We start from the raw sequence: 24,897 nt of genomic DNA, 5'->3' as shown, positions 1-24,897 counted from the left end.
CTATTGGTCAAAGCTGATCACAAGGATGTGAAAACTAGGAGACGTGGTTCCTTGGGAATCCCTAAAATCACAGCCTATTACACAGGCTTTGTCATAGCAACTGAGATAGTTGATGGATAATGATCTTTAATGCACGTGACTGACTCTCAGTCAACACTTGGATCTTATTTCTGTTGGAGGAAGTGCTGATAGTTTTGTATCTACAGCATAGCTATATATATATATATACATATATATGTATATATATATACATATATATATATACATATATACACATATATATTTAATTTGACAGAAAGATCACAAGTAGGCAGAGCAGCAGGCAGAGAGAGAGGGAGAAGTAGGCTCCCCACTGAGCAGAGAGCCCAATGCGGGGCTCAATCCCAGGACCCTGAGATCATGACCTGAGCTGAAGGCAGAGGCTTAACCCACTGAGCCATCCAGGTGCCCCTACAGCATAGCTATATTGCATTGTACGTTTCTGTGTTGAAAACATGAATGTGTTTAGTAGAAGCATCATATTATACCATAATTTTTGTAAACATATTTAGGAATTTCATCCTTCCTGAAAGATATTTCAGGATTCTCAAAAATGCCAGGTGACCCCAAATTATCTCCTCTGAGAGCCACCGATTCCTTACGATGCCTAAGAAAACTACTGTAAATGTGCTATGTCAGCATCAGCATTTGGTGATTCAGAATGAGATAAGTTAGTTCGGGAAAGCACCTCACAGAGGGGGCCTCAAGCAGTTCTTAAGTGAACAGGAGTAACCACTGTGCCAGCTCTGGAATCTTCTGATTTTGCAGAAGAAGAGACTGAAGTTTACAAAGGAGAAACAATCTGTCCAAGGTCACTGTTGGTGACCAAGCCAGAATTGGAGTCATTATCCTCTGACACGTTCATCCATCAACAAATATTTATTGGTTAACACAGTGCCACGCACCGTGTGAGGGCCCATGTGTATAGGAGGGAACAAAAGAGACGTGTGCCTTACTTTGTGAAGCTTACAGTCGCACCTGGGATAAAGATGGTCAATGAGTAAACACACCATCTAATTAATAATCTAAAATCGTGACCTGGGGCGCCTGGGTGACGCAGTTGGTGAAGCATCTATCTCTTGGTTTCAGTTCCCCAGGTCTGATCTCATGGGTCATAGGATTGAGCCCTGTGTTAGGCTCTGTGCTCCGTGCGGTGTCGGCTTGAGTTTCTCTCTCCCTCTCCCTCTGTGTGCACCCCTCCCACTTCACTCTCTCTCTCTGAAATAAATAGATCTTTAAAAAAATAAATAAAATTGTGGTAAGCACTCTGAACAAACCCAGCAGAGTGGAGCTGTTGAGAAAATTGTTGGAAAGAGGGGTTGGTCAGGAAGGGCTTCTCTGCTGAGGTACATTTAAGATGAGTCCTGAAGCAAGAATGAGAAGGAGCCAGCTGTGTGAAGGACCAGAGGACATTACAGACAGAGGGAGACATATTTGTCAAGGTCTTGAGGCTGGAAAGGTTTGGATGTGTTAGAGGAAATAAAAGAAAGAAAAAGAAAAAGCTGTATGATTGAGGACAAAGAAGGAAGAAGTGAAGGAGTTGAGAGGCATCTGATTAATTTGGAGAGGCAGGAGAGACCAGCTCCCCTACGCCTTTTAGGTCATGAAAAGAAATTTAGATTTTATTTTAGATACAATGGGGAGCCACTGAAGCATTTAATTAAGGGAGTGACATAATCCAATTTATATTTTTGAAAAGCTTACTTGACAAACATTGATTGAAAGCCCTTTTATTTGCCAGAGACCATGCCAAGTGATAACGGTAGCAGAAAATTAACATATGGACCCAGAGGGGTATAAACAGCATAACGGATTGGAGAGTGTGTGTGGGCAGACAGACGCATCCATCAGTGACCACAAAAGTGTGTGAAGTTACGTAACAGACTGCTTTGTTGTGTTGTTCACAAAATCTTCCATGGACCTGTCTGTGGCCTTGCTGAAATGATAGACCTAGGAGGCTAATGCCTTGTTGCACTGTTTCCCAGCCACAGGTGATTCATCCAGAGCGGGTCAGCTGACCTAAGGAGAGCCAGTCCGTGATAGATCCTTTCTTAAGTATTTAAGATCCTTTTATCCTTAGATCCTTTCTTAAGTATTTAAGCAACAGAGAGAAAGTCATCACCTATGATAAGCATGGAGCCTTGAAGGTAATAGAGCCATGAGGCTGCTGTCTGTGTTGGACACTGCAGTCAGAAGAAGCTGGTAATCTACAAGAAGGGCCAGAAAAGAGGTAGAGAGAAGCAGAGAATGGGAAAAGAGCTTAGAACATCTGAAAGACTTATTGAAGGGCTCCCCAGTTCTAATCTTTGCAACTCTAGGCTCACTGTGGTCCTTTGCCTTTGAGGTTGACTATGGTATCCTTACAGAATAATTTTCTCTCCCCCACCTGCCATATTTGGGTTGGGTCTTCAACAGGCAGAAGCAACAGTTTGTTCAAAGGCACAAGAGCATAAACATTCTGAGGGTGGGCTACCTCAGAAGAGGCTTTCAGCAAAGACTGTAGAACACCTCCGGAAGACTACCAGTCTTGATGAGGGGAGCATAATGAAGGGAAGTCAAGGTCATATTTGCCACTAAGCCTCTACTGACAGGTCACATGGTTGGTGGTGATGGGAAAACAGTATATTCTACCCTGCTTCTATGAATTCTTTTAATGATAGGAAACTCCCATGTGCCACAGTTAACATCCAACATACCACCTGGTGTTTAATAAGTATTCAGCAAATATTTGAGGTATGATGTTGTCTCCCCTCCCCTGTTCCTCTGCCACTAGTCCACAGCCAGTAATAAACACGGGTTTGTTACAAATTGAGGTCCAAGTTGTGTACTTAAAAGGTAAGCACTGATGCGTGCAGGGGTTTTTGCAATAAGAAGCTCAAGTTCTATTCCACCATGAATAATAAACTGGCTTCCAGTTGGCCAGTTGCCATCCTTTTCCAGAAGCCAACTGGCAAGTAGCTCACCCCCAACCCTCTTGGAATTTACAGATGTGTGCTGGACAGTGTGGGAAAGGGTGTTTTACAGCAGCAATTAGTTTATTCCTGAGGTAAACAGTAGAAATTTAAGGATAATTGCTGCAAGAAATTTGTTTCCTATTGTAGTGTGAATAACCTGCGGGCAGCCAATTGGCTGGTTGCCCTACAAATCTGGAAAAGGGCAATTGGCAACTCTTTTGCATTTGTGCCTTGTAGAGATTTGCAGATGCACACTGGAGAAGGCAGGAAAGATGGGGGGCTGTGTTTGTACATCTGTTTGCAAAGCCAAGGATGGTTTTCTAGGAGGGGTTAAACCAGAAGGAGAAATTTTGGTCTGTGTAAAGAGAGTGCTTGTTTCTCTTTAAGATGGGCGTTTTAGCTTGAGCGCCAGTTGGCATCTTCTAGACTCTGCTATAGGGCCAACACACATGAAGAGAGTCACTTAATCCCTCTGCCTTTGCTGTTTGCTGCCTGTGACTGTGCTCAGCTTGCAGGAGCCCGAAACAACATACAACTCAAAGACTGTACTCAGCCGGGAGCCCGTCTTCCTGGGTCTTCGATGAATGGATTGTACACCAGTTCCACTTGGCTTCCCAGCCAGTTTGGCGATCTCCCCACATTCTTCTCAGGTGTGGCATTACAGAGACCTTTGTGATTGTTGTTGTGTTAGCATTTTCTGAGAACACAGGCACAATAGTTTCCAGCTGGCTTTTGTGCACAGTTTCCCTAAATATGGTACCCACCGCCCCCAAGAGCAGGTTGCAATTTAGTGTCAACTCAGGCAGCAGCAATATCCGGTATTTGTAGAGCCTTTTCTTTTATGATGATTGTATAATTATGTCTTAGTTTTTATGTATGAGTCTTAAGGAAGGCATTCTTTCTGTTGTATATAATGGGGAAAATTTACTAGGGAAACACACAAGAGGGCTGAAGTTGGAGGTCTTGATTCCCATCACTAGAAATCATTTTCCCTTTCTGTGTGGGGGAAGGGAAAGGTACAACATCCTGCTTGACTGATCTGTAATCATTTCTCCTCCTGACTCTGAGCTCCTGAAAACTAGTCATCGTACCTTATGCATCTCTCACTTCCTAACCTCTATCTCTGCATCTCCCCCCAGGCCCCAATCTGTTCTGCATAAATGGCAACTCTGGTCCTGTCAAGATTAAAGTAGTATAATAATATCCTATAATATTCTATTCTTGTGGGGATAAGGGTATATTATCACAGTCTTTAAAACCCCACTTGATTTTGCTCTGGTCTCACCTCCTAGGTTCTGCTAAATCCATTCTCTGCAACCCAGTCATGATGGCATATTCTTCAGATCCTCAAATGATCATGATTCCTCTTGTCATACAAAGGACCATGGCGCATTCCACGTTTGCCTCCTGTGAGGTTCTTCCCACTGGACTCCATAATCGTTAACTGCTTCTCGTCTTCCAAATGTTGGCTTACACATACTCTCTTCCCTGAGTCTCCACACACAATCACATTACCCTTTTAGACCTTCACATGGCATCTGTAAACCTTCTTCATACCCTTAATCACAGTCTGTAATTCTACATAAATGTAAAATTCTTGACTGATGCCTTCCTTGCCCCTTCCATGAAAACAAAGACTCTGTTTCAGGTGCCTTTTGCCCCTGGTGGGTGATTGAGTAGAAGCAGGGAGATCTGTAGGAAGAGGGTATGAGGATTGCCAAGTCAAGAGGGAGAGGCCACATTTAAAGTTAAGAAGTAGGAAGAAAAGGGCTGAGGCAAGCAATTTGAAAGGGGCTTTGATGGAAACAAATCAAGATGAGCATCAGTCTTAGTCTGTAGGAACTAAAGAATAAGAAGTAAATTTCAAGTGAACCAGGCTTTGAACTTCATTCTGAAGCCAAACAGTGATTTTTGGGTTTGAGGAGGTAGCATTGTAGAGGTAGGATCACTGATCTGCAAACAAATATGTTTTCTCTTTCTCAGGATTTGCCCTGTTCTAAGTGTGGGTGAGCCAGGATTGGTAGTCCCAGTGGCCAATGCAGAGAGGGTTCTGCCACTGCCCAGAGCTGTGGATGGCTGGGAAGAAAAGTTCCCCTGGGGTGTTCTAAGTGGCTTTGTAACAGAAGTGATGCTGAGGGTGTGAATGTACAGAAAAGCAGAAGAAGGAGAAGAAGGAGAAGGTGGAGAAGGAGGAGGAGAACAAGGAGGAGAAGAAGGAGAAGAAGGTGGAGGAGGAGGAATAAGAGAAAGAGAAGAAAGGGAAGAGTATGGGGAAGGGATAGGAGTAGGAGAAAGTTCACACTTAGAGGGCATCAATAGCAGAAAAATATCAGGAAAAAAGGAATAAGGACAGAAGAGTTGGCAGAAAGGTGACAAGTCAAGAGACTAGAGCTCATAATCTTCAAGGGAAGACAAGAGATACTTAAGAACAGGGTGTGGTGGAGGAGGAGGAGAGCAGAGAAATCGCCCTGAGATTTATTCAGAATGCGGTTGTCTGTGACCTTGGAAAGAGCATTATTATTGGAGTGTTGGGGGATGGAAACCAGAGATCAGACTGCTGAGAACAGGGGTTCCAAGAAAGTGGGAAAGTCAGAGCGTACACTTGAGTTGAAAAATCTTTAAATCTTTCAACCATCCAAGGGAGTCGCCAACGGCAAAAAACCTTGCCTGCCATGGAAGCGCTGGACAACTTGTTCCCTTCTTCTGATCACTGTTCTCAGAAAGCCCAGGGCAATCAGATCACAGCCAGATGTGTTGAGGGTCAGGACTGAGATAGACATCTTGGGAGATGAGGTAGAGGGGTCAAGGGTGTTGTGTGCTAACACTCTTGGCAGCACCAATGGGCAAGAGTCCCTCCTCAGGGATGGTTCTCCTTGGCCTGACCTGCTGTTATTGTTGCTAGCTTCTCATTTCCAGGAGTACTAAATCTATCACAAAGTATTAGACCTGGTCTTTGGAATACAATCTAATTAATGCTTTTTGCTTTATCTGAGTTCAATGACAGAATAATTTTGGCTTTGAACATCTATCTTTTGGGCTGTGAGGTGGTCCAGGACAGCAAACTGAGATTTAGGAGGGCTGAGCCTACTTCTGTGTGGACACAGCAGTAGGCCTGGAGGGGAAGCTGGGAACCAGCGTGACTCAGGTTTCCCAGCAGTACTTGGGCCACTGATGCAATCAGTATATGGATGCGTGATAGCTGGGACAGGTGGGAACCAGCTACTCTGGTGTAGGGTCAGGGAGGCTGTGGATGAAAAATCTACCTGAAAATCTCCATCAGAAGTCAGAAGCACAGGGAATGTGTTGTTTGGACATTGGGTGGGATCAAGTTAGCATCTTTAATCTGAATGTAGCTCAGGTTTCTATGGCTATTTTAGTCCTAGGTGAAAAAATTGCTGTTTCACTCCACAATGTTATAATCATCCTCCACCCAGGAGCACTGACTGTTCCTGTTCTCTTGGTAGAGCTCCTGTACCTCCAGGCTCTCAAGGGGTCTGCCAGAGAAGTGAGCCTCATTTTCCCAGAATTCCAGGCTTCTTCTTCTTCTTCTTCTTCTTTTTTTTTTGAATCTTCCTTTTCTGGGGAAACCATGCAGATTTGGGAGAATCGTCACAGATGAACAGAGACCACCATCTTTGGTTTTGAGAGTATCCTGCTTTTAGCTTTGTTAGAGGGGCAGTGAGAGAATTCTCATGAATGTCCTATGGGGGTTTCCAGGCCTGACTCTTTGCACCCCCATGCCTTCTCATTTATCCTATTTCTGTCATGCTCTGACACCCAGAGTGAGACAGACATCACACTCTTCTGCTTTGCTGTTGTGACCTAGGTCTCTTTCTTTCTTTCTTTCTTTTTTTTTTAAAGATTTTATTTATTTACTTGACAGACAGAGATCACAAGTAGGCAGAGAGGCAGGCAGAGAGAGAGGGGAAAGCAGGCTTCCAGCTGAGCAGAGAGCCCAATGCGGGCTTGATCCCAGGACCCTGAGATCATGACCTTAGCCAAAGTCAAACGCTTAACCCACTGAGCCACCCAGGCGCCCCCCCAGGTCTCTTTCTTAAGTATAATACTACGCTTAACACAGAATAAGGATTAAATGTTGAGTCTCACCATGATTTATAATTTTAGGAGACAAGAAGCAAGAGGTTGACCCACCCCTTCTTGGAAGGGTCAGATAAGCAGCCATTCTCAAGGTCTTTCTCCAAGTCAGTCCCTGTTTTGTAAATGCCCTTGTTCAGCCTTGAAGGACAATTTGCAAATTGGTATGGACCGCACAGATAATGCTCAGAAGGATGAATGTTGGAAGAAGTGTGAATGGAATTTAAGGTCACTCTAGAGGGGCTGTTCTGAATGAAGTATCCTGCTGGTGAGTGGTGGAACTGCGGGTAAAGCTTGAGGGTGCTGGTTGTATACTCCAAGTATCTGTGGGTTTGTGGATTAATAGGTAGAGTTCAGCTCCATTTCTCTTATAAGTACACAGAGGTGGGATCTCTTAAAATTGGAAACAAAGTGATAATCAAATTTGATTATGTTAGATTTTTTAAGGCATTAAAGATAGAGCAGAAAACTGGGACTTAGTGTAGCAGGAGGGCAATCTTAGATGGTTTGCTCACAACACTAATTATAATTATATTTATTTAGTGCTTACTGTGTGTCTCATACTGCCCTATGGATGGTGTATACCACATGTCCTTTGTTTCTTCCAGCAGTGTTATTATTCCCATAGTAGAGACAGCACTCTATGAATGAAGCTGGTGACTTAGCAAATATTGTACATCTAGGAACTGGAGAGCAGCCGCCAAACTTAGATCTTTCTGTTTCCAGATCTTCTGTTCTTTCCAATGCATAGCCCATCTGGAAAGGAAGTTCACTTTGAGTCAAAGAGAAAATACAACTTAAATGCAGACGGGGATGGACCCCAGGTACTGGTAAAGTTTTAGAGCTAGAGGAAACCTTAGACGAGATATATGATTTTATGCCTCTGTATTTTGAGGATGCTGAGACCTAGAGACAGGGACTTGTTTGTGGTCCTGCAGATGGTCTGCTGTCCCCAGCAGCTGGGAAGAAATGACTCTTGTCTGCCAGCTTGCAACTGGCCCAAGCTGTCTTCTCCAACATCCCCAGATCCCCGAGTAGCCTATTCCTGAGGACTCCTCAACTTTTACATGGAAGTTTAGAAAACTTCGAATCACTTCAAGTGACATGAGAACAATAATGCAGGGCACAACTTCTTGGCAGTTAAATAAGAATGTTGAACTAGATGGTAACTAAAGTTCTTTCCCAACCTAACATCACATCCTGAGTCTGAAGTTTTGGCCAACTGTGAATGCTCTCAGAGTGTACAGCTGAGATCACAACAATGGAAATCTGCAAGATGGAAGTTCTCCCCAGAGTGTAAGGGTTTCTGATTTAAATATTTTATCTGCTCCTCTGCAAAGTCCTTCTGAGAGGCCTAAACAATAAGAAAATGTTGATCCAGGAAAGTGTGGTTGAAGCTTTTATCAAAGTATCTGGGGTTGCATGTAGACCACAAGCACCTAATTAACCTCTAGACTTGTACTGTGTAAGACAAGTGACTACTTATGTGTAAAATAAAATTTAATTAAAATTCTGATTTAGTCACACCAGTTGCATGTCAAGTGCTCAGTAGCCACTTGTTGTTAGTGGCTATTGTCTTAGACGGGGCATATATAGAACCTTTTCTTCATAGCAGAAAATTCTGTTGGACAGTGCTGCTCTAGCCTTTGCAAATGTACATGGTTCCGAGGTGGGCTTTATTCTTTATTCAAAGAAGGGACTTTTAACTCAGTCTGGAATGGTTAGAGAAAGCTTCCAAGAGAAAATGGCAACTGAGATGACTCTGGAAAAAAACATTCAGGATGAGCCAAATCAATGGGAACCTGGGTGGCTTAGTTGGTGGAGCATCCGACTCTTGATTTCAACTCAGGTCATGACATCAGAGTTGTGAGATTGAGCCCCACATCAGGGTCTGCTGAGCATGGAGTCTGCTTAAGAGATTCTCTCTGCCCACCCCCTCTCTCTCCATCTCTTTAAAAAAAAAAAAAGAAAAAGAAAAAGGAAAAAAATAAAAGAACCAAGTAGATAAATAGCAGGAGGAAGAAGATAGGAAAAGGTAAAATGTATTCCAGGCTGAGAAAACCAAACAGCTTTGTGGAATTTTAATAAATGTTTTATAGTTCTAAAGGGTAAGTTGTGTGAGAGAGCATGGTGGGGGTATGATGGAAGAGAAGAAATGGTGAGATGATAAAGGACCTTCCATATTACTACAAGTGGTTTGGATTTTCATCTTGGACATGGAGGGGAGCCATTGCTGAATTCTCTGTAGGGATAAATGAGGGATGACTCGGTTAAATTTGGACTTCACATAAATTACTCTAGCCAGTGTGTGAGAATGAAGATGAGAGAGGGTATTTTGAGAGAGAATAGAGAAGAAGGTACACTGAAAAAGTGATTGCATTTTAAGAGAAACAATGTGTTCCTGAAATAAAGCATTGACAATTGTTCTAGAGAGGAACGTACTGATAGCAACAATTGGTAGGGTGTTAGGAAGTGCTGACTCTTAATTATGGAAGGTAGAGAAGAGGGAGAAATCTATAACAACTCTTGAGATTCTGGTTTATATGACTCTGTGGAATATGAAGTCAATAACCAAGATCCTAAAAGAGGAAGATAGGTTTGGGAAAGACTGATGAATGATTCATTGTGTCTTGAACAAGTTGGGTTCAGATATGCTGTGACTTCAGTTGGAGATGTCAACGAGACAAAAATACAGGGTCTGGAGTGTGAGTGAAAGAACAGGTCAGTGATGTAAATGTGGGATCATAAATATTGATGTTGGTTGAATGATGCTCTCCTTGAGGGAGCACATAGATGGAGAGGTATGGGACTTTGAGGAACACCAACATTAAGGGAATTAGCAGAGAAGGATGAGCTAGGCATTGAGAAGAGATTTCCAGCAAAGTGGCAGTGAAATGTGTGTTAACAGTGTTACAAAATTCACAGAAGTAGAGCATTTGTAGAGGAAGGAAGTGGTCAGCAGTGTAAGATGCCACAGATAAATTTAGTAAAGAGAATTTCATTCACATAACCTCAGCGTCTCATGTCTAGAGACTGAGTTTAAATGCCAGGCAGAAAGACTTGGGTCCAAGTCTTTTATTAGATCCTTTAACCAGGGATATTGGAAGTGTCCCTAAATCCAATGTAAATAGGGCATCAATTTTCTTACTCCACTTTTCCTGAAGCATTAATATATTGTGTCCATAATCCTTAGTTTTGGGTCTTTTTATGCATATGGTTCTAAGTTTTTTGCATTTGGATGGATTCTTTCCCTTTCAATAGACTTGATGTTTCTTGGGGCTGTAGCCATATGTGATATATGTTTTTTTTTTCCCTTGTAAAGATCCCTATCCCAATAGTCAGTAAAAGATTTCACATTGTAGGAGCTCTATGTAAGAAGATTTGAGACTTCGTTAAAAAAAAAAAAATCAAAGGAATTCCTGCAAATTCTCCATAAACAATTTTGAGGGCTTGTTACCGTGGGTAATCAATGTAGGAACTTTTATCCCAAGCATCCCCATCCTCAGTGACCCCGAGAAAGGAGTCAGAGAGAGCATGAAAGATTCATTTTTTTCAAACTTGCACCTGGCCAAAATGAAGGTTTGCCTACTTAGTTATTCCAAATTGTAGTAGTAAAGAGAAGAATAACCTGATTTTTGTACTCAAGATGATAACCAGGGACTGTCAGAACATGCTTGCATAATATTGTAATCACAATAACAAAAACATTACAATTTAGTACATACCTGTTCTATCATTTCTTCACCATATAAGGGAGCCTGGACATTGTGCTAAACTATTAAGTACTTTATAGCATTTAAGTTTTAAGTGCTATTAACTCTATTATATATGGAAGAGGCAGAGATAGAAAGGGTAAAAGTATCCTGATCCTATTCATGTTATTAGTTTTAAGGGAGAACCCAGGCTCTGAGTCCCAGTTCCCTGACCCTAAGGCTCCTGTGGTGTGAGCCTAATGCTACATGATTTCATTTACTCTTCATGACAATCCAGGAAGGTAAGAATCATCAGGATCCCTTTGCAAATGATGATTCAAGGCTCTGATAAACTAAATAAATTGATGATTCAAGGCTCTGATAAACTAAATAAATTGTTCAAGATCACACTGCCCATAAAAAGTTAAGCTGACTTTCCAATTTAGTTTGTTGATGGAAGGCTCTTTCTCTTTGCACTGTGCTTTCCTGGTTTCTAGGGCTCTATGTTCATGAACTGTCATATATTTCACTGGTAATAAGGAAAATTAGAGAACTCCAAGGCTGGCCAGGCCCCAGGAGATTATGTCATCCTTTTCCTTGGTGCCTTACAAGACCGCCTTGCTCGGTCTCAAGCTGAAGAACAAGGTGTTTTTTACTAATAACATTGGCCTCATTATAATAGTATTATATGTTCATTGACACAAAGCTGTGAAATATACAAACAATGAAAATTATCCCCAATTTTATTTACTAATATTCTTTGTAAAATGGAAATACATACTCATTTATTTATAGCCTTTCAGTTGTGAAATAATATTTCCATGTCTTTAAATATTTCTCTGTAATAGGATTTTCCCTTACATTTTGAATAATGCTCCAATAGGATTGTGTACTAGAAGATGACCATATCATAGTTTGTTGAAACAATTTAGGTTGTTGTCACTGAGGTTAACATCCTTGGCTAATGTCTCTGGTGATTACCTTATGACAACCTCCCAATGAACTAAATTTCTGGTTGGGGGTAATAACATTTTAACATTTTAACTTCTTTGCTATCCAGTGGTATACATTAACATGTGGTGGAATGTACATTCTATTGCCTTTCAGAAAATTGATTCCAATTGGCTCCTCCAATAGACTATGAGTGTATCAATTTTCTCTACTCTTGCCAATTAATGGATGGAAAATGGTGCTGCTTTGTGTTTTGAATGGAATTTTTGGTTACAACTATAGTAGGCTGAATCCTGCCCTCCCTACCAATTCCATTGTCCTAAGCCTCCCAAACCTGTGAATATGTCACCTTATGTAGCAAAGAGTGGACCAAATGTAATTCAAAAATCCTTATGGGGGAGGCAGGAGGGTCAGAACAGTAGGAAGACAATGTGCAGATGGAAGCAGAAATCAGAGGAGAGAAGAGGCTATGATGCTGGTTTCCAAGATGGAGGACGGGGGCCATGAGGCAAGGAAGGTGGGAGGCCTCTAGAAGCTGGTAAGACAAAGAAAGGAATCCCATAGGGCCTCCAGGAGGAACACATTCCTGTGGGCCATTTTTAGATTTCTGACCTCTAGAACTTCCATAGAAGACAATAAATTTATGCTGTTTTAGGTCACTAAGCAAATTGTTTTAGTAACAATAGGAAACTAATAAAACAACAGTATTTTTTCATATTTTTTTTCTGATTTTTTACATTTTATTTTTCCTTGGCCCTTAACATACTTTTTATTTTGATGATTTTGGCTTTTTTCTTATAAGGTGTTTTTTAAAAGCTGTTTTTAGGGGTGCTGGGGTGATGTAGTCAGTTGAGCATCTGACTCTTTGGTTCTGCTCAGGTTGTAATGTCACAGTCGTGGGATTAGGCTCCGTATCAGGCTCCGTGGGGAGTCTGCTTGACATTCTCTCTCCCTGTCCCTCTGCCCCTCCCCCTGAGTGTGTGCACATGCTCTCTCTCTAAAATAAATAAAACCTTAAAAAAAAGTAAAGGCTATTTTTATATTAAGGCTATTAATTATCGTTTTGTCATGTGTTGTCAATATTTTCTTTAAGTTCCCTACAATTTCATTTTAGTTTTTTTTTTTTTTCCCTTATGGCTTTTTTCCCCCACAAGATACAGTAGTGAAGATCCTGGACTATAGTGGCAGGAAAGCCTGAACTGGAATTTCGGCTCTGATTTTGTGCATGTTGTCTTATCTCCCTGAACCTAAACATTCCTATCGGTAAATTTGGAAGATCATTGTAATGATTAAATGAGATAATGCACATAAAGATTTACCATCATGTCTCAAAGCTAACAAGTGAGCAACACATATTCAATGTTCATCTTCTTATTATTATATTATCATTGTCTGACATGGTTTCTTCTTTTGCTAAGTACTTGAGGTAGGAGATTTTGCATTTTACCTTTAGTCTATTCAGTGTCTTCAAATTTTTTTTAAAGAATTTATTTATTTATTTGACAGACAGAGATCACAAGTAGGCAGAGAGGCAGGCGGGGTGGGGGGAGCGGCTCCCCACCGAGCAGAGAGCCCAATGCGGGGCTTGATCCTAGAACCTTGAGATCATGACCTGAGCTGAAGGCAGAGGCTTAACCCACTGAGCCACTCAGGTGCCCTTCCAAATTTTATGTAATAAATAACTTGCCATTTTTCAGTCTGTGTTAACTTATTCCCAGGACCAATTATGGCCATCTTCTCATGTCTCAGATATTGGAGAAGAATAGCAGGTCACTCCCACTTCCTTCTGGCCCATGGCGAATTTGACAACTAGTCATGATAGCCCACTAGGAAGGCTGGTGGCTGGTGAATGCCTTGCTCTTTGGCTCATGGACTGGTGGATGGGAAGAAGAAGGCAAGAAGACTTTTCCCATCATCCTTCCCACTGAGTCTGCAAAAGATCATCTCTGTTCCCATCTGAGTAATGGCAGGTGGTGAAACCACCAATAAGTTCCAGGCTTATCTAACAGCTGGCTCAAAGGTGATACGTATATTAAAAAAATGAGCTGCAATCCGGGCTCATTTACTCTACTTTGCAAAGTAAAACTTTCTAGAACTCAAACATCTGTTAAAAGAACGCAGAATTCTAGGCAATCTATATCCAGGAGCAATTTGTACAACCTGCCAGTGCTTTGTGTTCTCATGATTTTTCAAATGACTTTGCTTTTGGAGGTGGTGGGGGTGGGTAGAAATTAGCAGAAATGCCTTTTAAGAATATTCCAAGTACACTGGTTTTTTTTTTTTTTTTTCTTTCTTCTCTTTGATTTTGGATCAACATCTTTGGCAGCATTTAGAAGCTGGTTTTCTTTTATTTTTTTTTAGAAAGGGAAGAACTTCAGTCCAAAGTGTTTTAATCTCTCTCTCAGAAGAATTCTGAGGTCATCATTACAGAAAATGGTGATTTGGTTCATAATGTAGCAGGCCATTTTGTTCAAAGTACTGTCAGCATTTTTTTTTTATGTGAGAAGAACTGCTTTATTATTATTATTATTATTTTTAAAGATTTTTATTTATTTGACAGACAGATCACAAGTAGGCAGAGAGGCAGGCTCCCCGCTGAGCAGAGAGCCCAATGTGAGGCTCGATCCCAGGACCCTGGGATCATGACCTGAGCCGAAGGCAGAGGCTTTAACCCACTGAGCCACCCAGGCATCCCAAGTACTTTTTTGTTTTGACTATTTTTTGTTTTGACTTACTTGCCCTAGGATCTTAGGGATGTCAGTGTTCCTCTGTCTCAGTGTTTCCAGAAACAAACAAATAAACAACGCAGAGCATTGTAAATGAGTTCCCCTATACTTCTTGTTCCTTTGATTTGAAACGACAGTTATGGCATGAGTACGTGAGTGTCATATCAATATTTAGAACAGCTGTTGAATGTCTAATGCCCTAGAAGTTGTGAGTAGAAGAGAGAAAAGAAAGTAGGATTATTCTTCATCCTCACCACGTTTAGGGATGTTGTATGTGTAACACCTGACAGCAGCCCTGTGCATGTATACCCTCTTGTTTCTTCTGGAACGCCTTCTTTGTTCATTTGTTTAGAACATGCTTGGAAACCCATCTACGGAAATAGCATATCATTCTGCTGGAATGATTTTCATTTGCCCAGAACCCCAAATGCCCGCAGCGTTCTTCCTTCTCCTCCTGCTCCTGGTAGAAATACCCATTCCCCAAGAGATGCTTTTCCCTCCCTTTTCATCTCCTTCTCTTCCAAAAGTGCAGCCTTCTCAATAAAACCACCTCTGAACCTGCACACTTGCAAGTCCTCTTTGTTTGAAAGCTTCAGTGTCAGAATTCTGATCCCTTAGGTGTCAGACCTGTTCTCTGTATTTTCCCACTCAGGATGGGTCCTTCTCTTTCTGTGGGTGATGTTATTTGGTTTCTCCTACTACTGGGGACCCATCACGATTGCCTCTTTGTCAACTGATTCTTTGCTATGACGTAGGCTCTGGATCTTTCATTGCTGGTTTCAGTGTGTTTTCACCTACTTGTTCAAAAACTAGAGTCTGTAGTATTTGGGGTTTTCCAGTTTTGCAAGATGTGTGGCCTATGGAAGGTTTTACTTGCTCTGCTTGTCGATGTACATGGTGTTTGGTGGATGTATGGACAGATTTGGATTGAAATGTCCAGTGTTACCCTAAGGTATAGCTTTACTAAATAAAAGAAAACAGTGTCTCCCTTTTTGCTAGTCTTAAACTAGAACACTGTACCATGCCCTTCTTGCAGATTTACAAAGGATCCTTATCTGAACTCCATCCTGAGGTTTTAGTCTGACAAGCTGGTTGATAAATCTGAGATGCCCTGCTCATACTTTCACTTGTAAGAAGAAAGACAAATCATTCCTTAAGATGTGGCATTCCTTTCCCTCAGTCCCCAAAACAACTTCAGCTGAACTACTTGAAAGCATCTTGAAAGTAAGGTTTCCAAGATCCTATAACCAATAATACCCTTAGACCCAGGCAAAGGGGCTCTTCTGGGCTCTGTACCCTAGAGGGCCATATAATACACACACACACACACACACACACACACACACACACACAGAGTAAATTTATTAATGAACACACAGGCTTCTTTGTCATTTGAGTCTAGCACTTGGTGTTGGCACAGTGTTACCAATAACCCTAAATATCTGCTCTTGGGACCAATATTGTTCAAGTCCCAGAGAAAAGCTCCCCCATATTTCTTACCATATGTCCTCAAGACAAAAGAATGTGTATCCAGATGCCATGAAAGATCGTACGTCTGCTGACAGCAGAGATGGATATTGCTTCTTAGGGAAAATTGAGGCCATAGAACAGTTTAATTTAGAGGAATGACAAATAAGCTTGTCAAATAATTTGATAGACTATTATATAGTAAGAATGCGATAGATTCTTGTATAACAAAGTATTATTTCCTAATAGGACCAAACACTTGTTTTCTTGCTTCTCTTCACGTTCTCCTTGGTGATCCACAAGCTGAGGAATATTTCACAGTATTGAACCATCCATATTACTCTCATATTTGTACACATGTAAATGACATGTGCGATATGGGATACTGATTCTTTACAATGCCAACTGGATAGATCTTAGAATTGCTAACAGTTTTGTTTTTGCAAAAGTGCTTTAAGATTTGTATTTTCTTTTTACCTTTTTTAAAAAAGATTGATTGATTGATTGATTGATTGATTGATTGAATTTGGGCAGGACAGGGAAGGGCAGAGGGAGAGGGAGGGAGTCCCAGACAGACTCTGTGCTGAACACAGATCCTGATGCCACCAGGGCTCCATCTCATGACCGCGAGATCATGATCCAAGCTGAAGCCAAGAGTTGTATGTTTAACCGACTGTGCCACCCAGGTGCCCTCTTTTTACATTTTAATAGATCTTGAATCATTAGAAGGAAAATAACTTCTTGGAAAACAATTCATTTTTCAACATTTCACACTTAATTTTTAAATGAAAATACACCCAAATTTGTATATTTTGAATACAATTACATCCTGTATTCTAATTTTTTAATCCCTACCCTTCGTATATTGCAAATTTTGTGAGAGTCGTTATTATAACAACATAATTAATGAACTTGCTGAAATAAAGGCAGGTCTTCCTATAACCTTTCTTGGTAAATTATTTTAGAGATCTTTCATTCTTTATTCAAAAAATTTTCCTTACATTAAATGGAAGTTTTTTTCTTACTTTATCTTGAGCTATTTCTTCTTATATTTATGAATACACAGATACACACATTATACACATGTACATATTTATGTACATATAGTGAGCATTACCATACGTATTTTATAAAATGTATCTTACTAACAATAATCTTTGAAAGGGCAAATTTGAGAATTAATGTTGATGTTCTCACATTTTTAAAAGAAGATTTTATTTATTTGAGGGAGAGAGAGAGCGAGAATGTGCATGGGCAGGGGAGGAGGGGCAGAGGGGGAGGGAGAAGCAGACTCCCCACTGAGCAGGGAGCCCAGCACAGGCCTTGATCCCAGGACCCTGGCATCATTACCTGAGCCAAAGTCAGACACTCAACTGACTGAGCCCCCCAGGTGCCCCTGGTGATCTCACATTTTTTGTGATGAATTTCTTGGGTCTTATCTCTCTACCACATATAAAAGTATTTCTCTGTTTTTGAGAGGCAAATGTGGGTTCCATGTTGTTACTATTTTTTTATTATTATATTATGTTAGTCACCATACAGTACACATCATTAGTTTTTGATGTAGTGGTCCATGATTCATTGTTTGCATATAACACTCCGTGTTGTTATTAGACTATCATCAAAAACCTCTATATCTGGGAAAGGCATTTAACAGAAATACACTGGAAATATATTTTATAAGTTGATTAAGTATTCATGTCCCTGCAGTGATCTAAACTCGAAGTTTACTTGACTTATGTGCTACTAAGCACTGTGTGGAGAGCATGTTAGCTTCTCTGGGTTGGAGTTTCTGCTTCTGTCGTTGAAGGACTCCATCATTCTGGCGGGAGGCTTAGCTGCTCATCTATAAAATATAGAGCTACTGATTGCAATCTACCACCTACCTCACAGACATGCTGTAATGTTTTAAGGAAAAGTACTTTGAGCTCTTTGGGGGGAAAAAAAAAGGATCTTCTCTATAAACAAAGAATTGTTACCAAAATGTTCTTTTCATTAGTTCTTTGGATCGTCTTATGAGAGTCCCAGTCTACCTAATGGACGGGGATTTATAGATAGCCATTTGTAAAAGCACATCCAAGCACACTCAAGCATTAAGCAAACACAGATGCGCAAATGAGATTATGAAATTGCCCAACAACGGCACAGCCTGTACCTGGGAGTTGATAGGAGGGGCTGGTTTTTCATAACTCTAATTATTCTCACTCTCTACCATACATTTGAGACTTAAACTGCCTGAGCGGGCCAGCATCGAAATTGCAGTCCTTTTATTAAACTCGTAATAGTCCTCCAAGGGCAAGGCAAAATTAGGACCAGATTGTCTAAAAGTGGGTCTACACTGGCCTTTAGAGTATTTAGAGATCTTAAGATCTCTTCTGCATTGTTGCAGATACCACGTAGTAACCTTAAGGGACACACAACTGGTTCCTTGTGAGTCCACCATATCACCTTTACAGTTTTCCATAGATTTCCGGCACTGCTCTGGAAATGGGTAAGCTTTTGGAGCACGTGGGACCTGCCTGGGGTCTTGTGTAGACACGCATAGTCACTCCCCGAATGGCAACCCCAGAACACAGACCAGAGGACGTTGATCAAAGGTCTTGACTTTTAGGCTTTTATGACTTCCTCCCTTCCTAAGCCCATGAATGACACAAATGAGAAGAGACTCTAATGATGACAAGAAAACATTGATTTGGATTATCCACACCGGTGGCCTCCTCTCCCCTAAATTCACAAACTTGTTGCTCAACCCTCTACTCGACTCTCGCGCACACTGGCCATCTTCTGTTACCATTTGGCAAAGGCTCCCTGCCCTAGATGTTCCTGTCTTGCACAATGGAAATGGTACCCATAAGGTCTCAATCAAATTGTCATGTGAATTATTTTACATTTCACAAGGAAGATAAAAATAAACTAGATTGGGATTGGAAAAACCATTTTATATCATCAACCTCAAGTGGTCTCCATCTGTGGTCATTCCAGCTTGGTTTCATCCACTTTCTAACCTATTGTTGAATCCTCTCCTTGATGGTGACTCAGGCCACCTCTCTATTGCCCAATTCTTGTTACGACTTGGGAGGTTGCTATAGTTGGTTTGTTTTTAATATCTTGCCCAATCTTTCCATTTTTAGTTCCAGACTATTGCTTTTAACCACTTTCAACTATCCCATTCTTTACAGTGTGACACAGTACTGTATACAATCTAGCTCACGTACTTTTTCTGTCTAATTCCAGCATGGCTGTGTCACGTCCATGGTTGCTACAAGAATGGCAAAGTGGGGAATAGTTATATAATTTCTTTTTATCCCCTTAGGTGCCCAGTGCAAGGGAACTCCCAACTGCCATTGCCTTGGTTTCTCAGAAGAGTCCTATGATCCAGGTGACATTGAATTCCCACGTAGAGGTAGAAGAAGTGGAAAGCCAGAGAGCCAAGGTCATGCAATTAGTAATTGACGGTGTTAGTAACTTCAGTATGGGTCTGACTGATTCCAAAACTCATCTCTGCCTTTGTTCACCTATCTCTCCATTAATCTTTCTTTTTTCTTCTGATCTGTAAAGGAGCTTCTTTTATGGTACCAACTTCAGCAAAAAGCATAACCTATTTAAATTTGAAAGGAGCTACCCACAAAGGACTGGGCTCAGGGAGGCAATCAACAGAAATGAGGGAGATGAGGGATCTCTATCATGAGGCAAGGAGCACTCACTCTTCCTGAAGTGTGTGCCTAAAAGAAGGACCCCTCTCTGCTCTGGCAGTCTGAACAGGACCTGATTCCTAATTGAACTTCCAGGCAGATGAGACACAAGGCAAGTGGGGAGGGCGACAGACAGATGACATGTACTCCATCCTGTTTCTAGGGAAGCACTCTCATAAGAAAGGTGTGATAGCCATGTGTGGGAGCACCTTTCCTTAGGAGCAGTGGGCAAGTGAAATATCACTGAGAAAGAACGGTCCCAGGAATATTAGGGAGTTCATTAAAAGAAACAAGTCTGCTTTACGTGGAGTTCCAAGAAGAAGGTTTTGGACTTTTGGCTTAAATAAAGGATGTGAATATAGTCAGAGAACATTTCACATGGGCTGTGTTACTATTTAAAGCTTCTATAGACTCTTATTTAATTATCATGTATTCCTTGCTTCATGGTTCTTTATATCAAATATGCATTTCAGCATTTGAATCGGTTGTGAATGGTTCCTCTTTGGTGAGAAATACTCCATTGCCAATATGGACCCGGAGGAACTCTTACTCAGACTCTACTGCAATTCTTGGTTTCATAAACTGCTACCTATATGGGCAATAGTAGATATAAATACAATATAAATACAACCAGTGATAGTATTTTTTCTCAGTGAAACTTTGCTGTCAGTCTCCATCACGCCGAGTCCCTGAGTGTGAGGTTAATATGACTATTAACAGCCATATTAATAATATATTAAATAATATGGCTATTACTTTCTTAGAATTATTTCTATTCTGCTGTGGGTTTTACTTTAATGAAAATCAGGCTGCCATTTTGAATATTTCATTCAACCACAAGAGCCTGGTTTTCACCCAGTATCTTCACACGGTAGGCCCTTACTTAACTTTGAGCAGACTGATTCAGTAACCGAGTCTAACAATGACAACAACAACAGAACGTTGAAAAAGTGAGCAGGAGCTCAAAAATAATGCTCCTCTCACCACTTCAAATTGCTTGTTTATTTCATTCATAACATTTACTTTCTCAGGCATATTCATCTAATTCAATGAGCAGCTGCATAGATCATTAGGAGATGGTCAGGAATGCACAAATGTTTGCATTCGTTCTTTGTTGTCTCAATTTCATTTTAATGTGATAGAAGTAACACAGGTGTGACCAGTGCTCTTAGAATGGTAGTTCTGGGCTCCCATTCATTCCCTCTGAAATTATTAAGCATCATGGAGCTTTAAAGCCAAGTGGATGAAGTTGAGGTTCATTAATCAGAGTTGATGGACTGATTTCCTTCCACTACAACAGGTGACTTCTCAGATATTCTAGATTTTATATTATTGTTTGGTGCAAGAGACCTAGACTTTAGTTAAGACTTCCAGTAGAGTGCCTAACTGAAGAAGAGGGAGAGGGAGGGGGGGAAAGAAAGAGAAAGAGAAAGAGACAGAGGGGAAGAGGGAGAGAATATGGGGAGTGAGAGTCATCTCTCTTTTGGCTTTCAGTGGCCCACCCTTTCTCTTTTGAGTTTCAGACCCATCCAAGGGGCCAAAGGGCAAATACTTTCTCCATTTTACAGATTAAGAACTAGAAACAGGGGCACCTGGGTGGCTCTGTTGGTTGAGATAACGACTCTTGATCTCAGCTCAGGTCTTGATCTCAGAGTCATGAGTTCGAGCCCTCCATTGTGTGTGGAGCCTATTAAAAGAAAAAAAAAACAGAAAAAAGAAAAAAAAAGAAATAGAAGCAGAATGAATAAAATGAGCCATTTATCCAAGTGACTATGAGTATCACCACTGGGTTTCTTGGTTCCAGATCTGGTCTTACTTATTTCCTTCCGCATACAGCCAGTCTCCCTCTCTTCCCCTGGCTAATCTTGACCCAAGAAGTATTAAAATAAATGTCAGTTCCAATTCCACCCACCCAGCATAACCTATGAGGCTTCCTTATTCAATTCTCCATTTTGGGTGACCTAGAATTTCCCCTGTGTTATAGTTTTCCCTACTGCTGTTCCTCTGTTCCATGAATAGGGTTTCTATGCCTCATGCCACCCCAGGATTTCCTACACATTAGGATATCCTCCTACTTGATCTTGAAACTGTCGGACAGATCCCTTGCCTAAGCTGAGACTAAAAATTATGATAAATTTGGATTTAGTCCTTTTCCCACAAAGCTGCTTACTCTGGTTCTCCTGCTTCTCTACTTACCTCCTCCCTTCCCTCCCCCATCTACTTTCACCTGTCCAGCTTAAGGACATCTTCCTCCTTCTCTCATGTGGCTACTCCACAGCCCTGGCTTACTACATCCAATGTGTTCATCACACACTGATCTTGGCAGCAGGACAAAACCAGAACAGACATTCAGCATTCTTGTTCTCCTTACCCCGAGAGAAGATCACTGTTAGTAAGGTTGGCAACAGCAAGAACAAACATGATTTGTTTATATATTAGGCCAACGTGTACGGGAAGACAGTACCCAGCAGGCAGCATGTTATATATGAGGCAAACAATGACGAATAATGCACAAAAAATATAATCATTGAAGCAGAGGCATTCCTCTAAGAATGATTTGAGGTGAAATTCAGAGTCGTTATTTATAGACCTAGACACCAAGTACTGAAGGGGAAGGGAATGAGACATTTTAGAACAAATATTTTTTTCTAGGAAAGAAGCGAGAAAGGACATGTAGGGAAGGTCAGCTGAGGCACTACCATGCAAAGGAAGTCATAAAGGATATGGGTATAAAGAACTTTGGAAGGGTGGAAACTTGGACGTTCCAGAATGGGGAGGGATTGGTAGAGAGATGCGGTTAGAACTGAAGCTTGGAACGAGAACAGGCAAAGAATGTACTCATGGCGTGTTGGGAAAGATGGGTGAAAGAATGAGCAAGATGAAAGGAAGGGAAATTGAGTCATAGTGCCACGTTCCAAGCATTCACTGCTAAGGGGAACTGAGCAAACAGCAGAGCTTGAAGTGAACTTATGACTGGGTATACGCTATGAAGAGTGAAACCCCTTCCTTCCAGTTCCTGTTTGAAAATATAAACAACATGCAAATTCAACTAGAAAAGTTTTGCCTGTGCCACATTGAGAAACTCTGTTTCCGTTGTTGTTGTGACTCACGTTGGGACTATTCTTACAAGAATGTAATTTGTAGGGATGGGCAGACCTGTTGGGAGAAAAACAAGAACATCTCTGGAATGTTTACCCATTCTTTTGAAAGACTCTCTATTGGTTTTGGTTTGAAGGGGAAAAGGTCTCAGATATCAGAACACAACTGGGGTGAAGTCCATGGAACATCTTGAAATAGGTTTAAGAAGCAACAGGTAATACTCAATGACTCAAAATGCTTTCTTTCCCTCAAACCTTACCCAAAAGACATCTAAACTCAGAGAAGGGTAAGGGTGAAAGATGGTTTCAATTGGGGAGTGTTGGCACAGAAATAATAAGAGCAGACAGCTCATGGTTTGTGTTAGCTGCATGGTGGAAAAGGAGATGGTGAAGATGAATGGTAACCATAGCTCAGATCACATCGTAGAACCAAACCCTCTGATTCCAGTAAAAATGTTTTCATGGCACAGAGTATCTTCTTGAGAGGCTTAGATGTATAAGTTTTGGGTACTGCCTGAAAATAGAGCTTTCACAAACCTAAAATTGACCTTGACAAATTTGGATTAGACAGATGAGAAAAACAGATAGTGAATTCTCTGGTTCTAAGTTTACAGACTCCGTTAGAACACTGGTGACCTGTTTTACCCCTCATTCTCTTTTTGCTTTCTCTTTTCTTTTACCTCCCTCCTTCCCTCCCTTTCTTTCTTCCTTTCCTTCCTCTCTCCCTCCCTCTTTCTTCCTTCCTTCCTCCCTCTTCCTTCCTTCCTTCCCTTCCTCCCTCCTTTCTTCCTTCCTTCCTTCCCTCCAGCCCACCCTCCCTCCCTCCTTTCTTTCTTTATCCTATCCTTTCCTTTCCTTTCCTTTCCTTTCCTTTCCTTTCCTTTCCTTTCCTTTCCTTTCCTTTCCTTCTTCCTGTATTTCTGGCTTTGGAACATTTAATCCTGACATCCTTTTATAAGGGGTTACATTAAAAATAAGGAAAAAAAATTTTTGGCAAAGTATATTGACATTTCTAACTTGTCTATCTTCTGTCTCTGGGTAGAAAAGTCTGAAGTAATGGAGGTTCTTTAAAAAGAAAAGAAAAATTCAATGGTAGAAGGGGTGTGTGTGTGTGTGTGTGTGTGTGTGTGTGTGTGTGTGTGTGAAAAAGAGAGAGAGGGTGAGAGAGAGAGAATGATTTACCAGAATCCAGCAGACTACTCAATGGTAGAAGGTATGTGTATATGTGTGAAAGAGAGAGGGAGGGGGGGGGGGGGAGAGAGAGAGAGAGAGAGAGAGAGAGAGAGAGAGAGAAAGAAATGATTTACCAGTATCCAACAGACTCCTAGCAGCTCCGGGAAATACAATGGGTCCATTGGGAGCTGTGAGCTCTGAGCCAAGGGGGTGGAGACAAGGCAGATGGTATTTTGAAGAGCATCAAAGCAATACCACTTTATCTGTCTTATTTTGACTTCTGCTTAAGATTTTGTTTCTGAAAGCAGTCACACTTAACAAAGGAAAACATTATTGGAGGAGATAATACACAGGCTCTCCTAATTCCTTTGGAGAGCCAACAGTATTCGAATATGCCTAGCTTTTCCTAAATGTTCTCTTTACCTTAATGAGTAAAGTTAATAAGTAAATTTGTGGTTGCCAGTGCTTTATAGGAGGTTGATTCTGAAGTGCTAGATTTCCCATTTGTGACACTGTAACTTTAAATAGACTTATGTGGTGTACAAATGATTAACTTTGGAGACTCCCTGGGAAACACATCAAAGAGACATTGAGTCATCCTCTCAAAGAGATGAAACCAGATAGACAAGAGGTCCTAATGACTGTTCAGAATTGACTTGAAATTTATACTGAGGACCATGGACAGAGAACACGGCGGGTCCACATATGAGCCCCAAATCAAGAGTCACAAGAACTAAGTCTGAGATACTGGAATTTCTGCCATAGCAGCTTCTTACATGAGCAATTCTATGATCAGATAACAGCAGGAGACACATATTTAACAATAGTTAAGGATTTTTCTAAGCCTGGCAGGGAAGGCCAGGTGGCATTCAGATAGAACATGGGGGAAAGTCTTGTGGCAGTCAGTGGCTTAGAAGATTGATATCTGCATATATGATTTTCTTCTCTCATTTGTAGGTGGGTTATATTCCTGGAGGAAGGCAGACCTCTTTTATGATCCTTGAATTTGT

Source organism: Enhydra lutris, unplaced genomic scaffold, assembly GCF_002288905.1.
Source record: "Enhydra lutris kenyoni isolate GAN:26980312 unplaced genomic scaffold, ASM228890v2 scaffoldscaffold57, whole genome shotgun sequence".
Lineage (NCBI taxonomy): Eukaryota > Metazoa > Chordata > Mammalia > Carnivora > Mustelidae > Enhydra > Enhydra lutris.
Note: the sequence above shows the minus strand (reverse complement) of the source record.